The following is a 6,000-nucleotide window of genomic DNA, read 5'->3' as shown; positions in this document are numbered from 1 at the left end:
GAATCCCCGTCACTGGAAACTGTGGGAGGGAGAGTGCTGCTCTTGGGCTGGGGCGCTGCTTGTGTGTTTCCTGTAATGAGAGTCTGGTCAGCCTCAGGGAGAGCAGGAGGCTGGGCAAGATCCAGCAGGTTCCTCGGATGTTCTGAGACTCTTCATCTCAGGGCTGTGGATTCAAGCCCCACATTGGACAAAGGATTCCTGCATTGAAGGCGGTGGGACTAGATGACCCTCACGGCCCCTCCCAACTCTACCGTTTTAGCTGGCCTTGGCTCACACCTCACAGAACAACGTCTGGCCTGCTGGATCAAACCCAAGTGCCCCCCCTCCCAGGCCAGCAGCACTCGCCCTCTTTGCCCAGTGGCTGGTCAGGGGCTTCAAGGAAGCCAACCAGCCCTTCCTGCTGTTGTCCATCAGCAACGAATATCAACAGACAGGCTGCCTCTGCAAAAGGAGCTTCATGGCTGAGCTCACGGTCTCCTTCAGAAGGACAGGCGGTGCATCTACCGCCTCCTAACTTTATCCGAGACAACCCTTCCTGAATCCCAAAAAGGTTTTCGACCTTCTAGGGACATGATTTTCACCACTTTACAGCTTCAAGAAAAATGCAGAGAGCCCAACCAACCCCTCTATACGGCGTTTATCAACCTGACTAAGGCCTTTGACACTTAAAATCTTAATGCCCTGTGGACTGTCCTTCCAAAAATTGGCTGCCCAGATAAATTTATGAACATTCTTCGGCTCCTTCATGGTAATATGACAGCAACAATCACAGATAAGAATGGCTCTCAAAGTGAACCATTTACAGTGGGATCAGACGTTAAACAGATTGTGTTATCATCTCAACTCTATTTATTAGTTTCATTGCCATGATCCTACACTTTGCCAAAGGGAAACTCCCCACCAGAGTAGAAATCATATATCGAACAGATGGAAAGCTCTTTAATCTGAGCAGGCTGAAAGGAAAGAGTAAGGTTACCATAACTTCCGTCACAGAGCCTCAGTCTGCTGATGACAACGTAGTGTGCGCACGCTCAGATGACCTCCAAACCATCCTAAATATCTTCACAGAAGCTTACGGAAAGCATGGCCTATCACTCAACATCCACAAAACCAAAGTGCTGTACAAACAAGTACAAAATAACCCCTTTGCAGCACCACAAATCCAACTCAATGGTGTAACGTTGGAAAATGCCAATCATTTCTCCTACATGGGCAGTTATCTTCCCACAAGAGCCAACATTGATGCCAAACTCCAGCATAGCCTGAGCTCTGCGAGTGCAGCTTTCTCCCGATTGATGTGCAGATTGTTTGAGGTCTAGGACATTTGCACGGAAACCAAAATACTTGTTTACAAAGCTATTGTACTACCAACCTTGCTTGTGAAATATGGACCGCTTATAAACACCATCTCCAACCCCTCCATCAATGGTGTCTCTGAAAATTTTTACACATGACTTGGGAAGACAGGTGAACTAATGCCAGTGTACTGGAAGAAGCAAAGACCACCAGTGTCAAAGCAATGATTCTTCAACATCAACTTCATTGGACTGGTCATGTTGTTTTGATGCCTGATTGTCGTCTTCCAAAGCAACTGTTTTATTCCAAACTTAAAAATGGAAAGCGTAATGCTGGTGGTCAACAAAAGAGGCTTAAAGGTGCCCTCAAGGTAAATATTTAAAAATGTAGTTTAAACACCAACAATTGGGAAACACTTGCCTGTGAGTGCTCCAATTGGAGAACAGCCTTGACCAAAGGTGTCGTGGGCTTTGAAAACACTGGAACTCAGGACGCATGGGAGATACGTGCTAAGAGGAAGGCACACGGCAAACCCTCACCAGGATCAACTCCCACCTGGAAACCTATATCCCCACTGTGGAAGGAAGTGTGGATCCAGAACTGACCTCCACAGTCACTTTGTTGTTGTTTAGTTGTTTAGTCATGTCCGACTCTTCGTGACCCCCTGGACCAGAGCACGCCAGGCCCTCCTGTCTTCACAGTCACTTACAGACACATTAATTAAGACTGTGTTCATGGAAGACAATCTTACTCGGCTAAGAATGATCGCCAAAGAAGATAAGATTATAAATACTGTATTGATTTCTTAATCATATAATGTGTCTTTTGCTTTAATTGTGATGTTTAGTTTATGTTTTAGTTGCTCCTTTGTTAACGGTGTTTTATAGATTGCTAAGACCGTGTTCATGGAAGACCATCTTACTTGGCTAAGGGGGTCGCCAGAGAAGACTGCTAGACAGGCCGATGGCCCGACTCTGACCCACGCAGCTTTGAGCCGTGCTCCGGGGCAGTCCTGAGTTGGAGGCGAAGGCGAATTATTATTCATAGAGGCAGGAAAGGGGGTTCTACGGGCAGCCCCCGTCCGGTTTGCATTCGCCCCCTTGCAAGGCAGAGCAAAGCTGGCTCAGCGACTCCGCAGCGCCCCCTGGCGCCCGCTTGGCGCGCCGCCCGCCCGCCCGCCTTCCCGGTGGGAACAAGCGGGGCATTCTCTGGCCGGGCGGCTCCCTTCCCGGACCCCCGACGAGACCCCGCCCGCCCGGCCCGCCGCGCGCCCGTGCCAGGCAGGGCCCAGGCCTGGGCACCACGCGCTAAAATTAGGCGGCGGGCGAGGCGAGGCGAGGGGAAGAGAGCCAGCCTTGTCCCTCCGGGGCCCCTGCAGAATCGGGGGGGGGGGCTGGCGGGGCTAAAGAAAGAGGGACCGAGGCGCGACTCCTGCCCTGCAGAGCGCGGACCCTCCCGGCCGAAGGGAAGAAGCCAAAGGGAAGAGCGCTTGGTGTCGCGCGTCGACCTGCGGAACTCCTTGCCACCAGCTTCGGGGTGTATCTCGCTTCAAGAGCAGCAGGGGGGCATCTTCCTCGGTCTGCGGCTGCACCCACATCTCTGAGCAACTATCCGCAGGTGGGGGCAGAGACCAAAGCGGGAGGAGAAATGGATTATTATTATTATTATTATTATTATTATTATTATTATTATTATTATTATTATTATTTATACCCCGCTCATCTGGCTGGATTTCCCCAGCCACTCTGGGCGGCTTCCAATCGAGTGTTAAAAACAATACAGCATTAAACATTAAAAGCTTCCCTAAACAGGGCTGCCTTCAGATGTCTTTTAAGGATGATATAGCTGCTTATTTCCTTCACATCTGGGGGGGAGGGCATTCCACAGGACGGGCGCCACCACCGAGAAGGCCCTCTGCCTGGTTCCCTGTAGCTTTGCTTCTCGCAATGAGGGAACCGCCAGAAGGCCCTCACAGAGTGATGGGGGTGGAGACGCTCCTTCAGGGATACTGGACCGAGGCCGTTTAGGGCTTTCAAGATCAGCACCAACACTTTGAATTGTGCTTGGAAACACACTGGGAGCCAAGGTAGGTCTTTCAGAACCGGTGTTATATGGTCTTGGAGGCCGCTCCCAGTCCCCAATCTAGCTGCCACATTCTGGATTAGTTGCAGTTTCCGGGTCACCTTCAAAGGTAGCCCCACGTAGGGCGCATGGGTTTTGAAGAAACTCAAACTCGGCAAACCCTCAGTGAGGAACGAGGGGGGCGGGTCAGCAAATGGGGGGCCTCCTGGCAAAGTTGGGCTGTTCAAGGGACTGAGCAGGAGCCCCACTTCGCCTTCCCCCCTTGATGGATTCCGGGCCCCTCCGAGCAAACAGGGGCCCATCGCCCTGCATGAAAAAGTTATTTGGAACAAGTTTCTAAACTGCTTTTAGTTGTGTTTTCTACAGGATTCGTCGCTGCTGCTGTGTCTGTGCCCTGGCCCCCCCTCAGGTTCAGCCAGTCACCCCTATACTCCGACCCCCCTCCCTGTCTTGTGGCTCCCCCACAGAGAGGAGATTTGGGACCCCACCCAGTGGGGTCAAGGCAGCGGAGGCCGGGCCAGATACTGGGTGCATGTCTCCCTCATGCCTCCTTTGCTTTTGGGGGGGGACCTGGTGATCCCCACAAACAGAAATGCTGGGCTAGTTGGGCCTCTGGGCTGATCAAGAAAGACACAGCACATTTCATGGAACTGTAGAGTTGGAAAAGGCACCCCCCTCCCTATTTTCTGGTAACAGAAGCAACTCAGGGGGCCACCTGGTCCATTTGTTCCATGGGCCGCATCTTGGGCTGCATCCTGTGCTGGTCCCAAGCAGAGCAGACCCATTGGGACTACTAGACATGGTAAACTGAGGTCCATTCATTTCAGTGCATCACCTCTGAGTGAAAGTTATTTGGACCCAACACCTTGGCTTTCCTTCCTGCACTCCAAGGCTGAAATGGTTTGGTTCTTGGGAATACTCTGCCCGGGTGGCTCTCAAGTATAGCTGGCAATGGAGATGTTTTTAATATTGTTACAATGTTTAATTCATTGTAGCGGCTAAGTTTTAAAATCTAATTTTTATATATATATTAACTTGCTTGTAAGTTTGAACTACAGCACCTGCTGTCTGGGGCAATGAACGAATTGGAAAAATAACACTTTGTTTATGATCAGATTAGGACAACGGGTTCCTATCCCACTACCATTAACAAAGCAAAATGTGAGGTTTTATCACTATTATTCATTTGACTTTTCCAACCACCTTTAAGGCAAAACTGCCTCTCAAAGCATTTTCCAAGCATACACAATGGAAATCCATAAAACCCAGCAATAAAATCAATGAATGTCTAAAATATCCATTTCCATCCAGGGTACTCAGACCAGAGCACCTTTCAAGGAAAGAACACGCCACTTAGCTTATAAACTAAGTCCAGTTGAGATAGCTTAGCCCTCAAAGGCCATGGCAAAAAAAGGTTTTAAGGCCCTTAAAATAGAATTCTCATTTATGTATTTATAATCTATCTATCTGTCTATCATGGTGGTGTACAATGTATTAGGATAAAACGCAACAAAATAACGCCCATGTTTTGGAGATGAGCCAGAAAGGCTCAGGATCTGAGCCCACACCTAGGATGAAGCATGCTCCCCCCCCCCCCCCGGACTGGGAAAGACCTTTCTCTGGCCAAGACCCTGCGGGGTGCACCCCCCCCCCGGTCAATGTAGGACACAGAAACTGAGCTGACGGCTCCTTTCACTCCCATCCACCTTCTAACACCATGTTGAGCCTGGGGGGTGGGGAGCAGGACTCCCTGGGCAAGCAGTGGTGTAGCGCAGGTTGCCAGCGCTCGGGGCCATGCAAAGCGGGTCGGGAGGGAGGGAAACGCTCAGAGTGCGCATGTGCATTCAGCTGCAAGATCCTAGCAGTAGAGATAAGAAAAGTAGCCAAGTAGCTATGTTGAGGCAGCACCAGGCACTGAAATTTTGCGCCCCTAACAAATTTTGCGCCCAGGGCAACCACCCCTGTGCCCCACTATGCCACTGCAGGCAAGGCAGGCCTCCTCACCCCTGGTTAGACGCACATGACGGATGGTGGCCTCGCCTTCTGGTCATGAAGCTGGCGTGAAGCAGCCTCTGCTGCCCTCCCTCCGTCCAGAGGTCCTTTGCCTCGCTGACCTTTCCTGAGCCGCTTGCTGTGAACAAAGATTTGTGTGTGTGTGTGTACACAGCCAGGTGGGACATGGGTGGCGCTGTGGGTTAAACCACAGAGCCTAGGACTTGCTGATCAGAAGGTCAGCGGTTCGAATCCCCGCAATGACGGGGTGAGCTCCCGTTGCTCGGTCCCTGCTCCTGCCAACCTAGCAGTTCGAAAGCACGTCAAAATGCAAGTAGATAAATAGGTACCGCTCCAGCGGGAAGGTAAACAGCGTTTCTGTGCACTGCTCTGGTTCGCCAGAAGCGGCTTAGTCCTGCTGGCCACATGACCCGGAAGCTGTACACCGGCTCCCTCGGCCAATAAAGCGAGATGAGCGCCGCAACCCCAGAGTCGGTCACGACTGGACCTAATGGTCAGGGGTCCCTTGACCTTTCACACAGCCAGGTACACACCTGTGAGAGAGACAGGGAGAGGGGCCTACTCTGGCAACCACAGGACAGCAGCAGCTGAATGACTTGCTGTTCAGGA

The sequence above is a fragment of the Podarcis melisellensis genome (genome assembly GCF_964234715.1).
Source record: "Podarcis melisellensis genome assembly, chromosome: 11".
NCBI classification, from domain to species: domain Eukaryota; kingdom Metazoa; phylum Chordata; class Lepidosauria; order Squamata; family Lacertidae; genus Podarcis; species Podarcis melisellensis.
Note: the sequence above shows the minus strand (reverse complement) of the source record.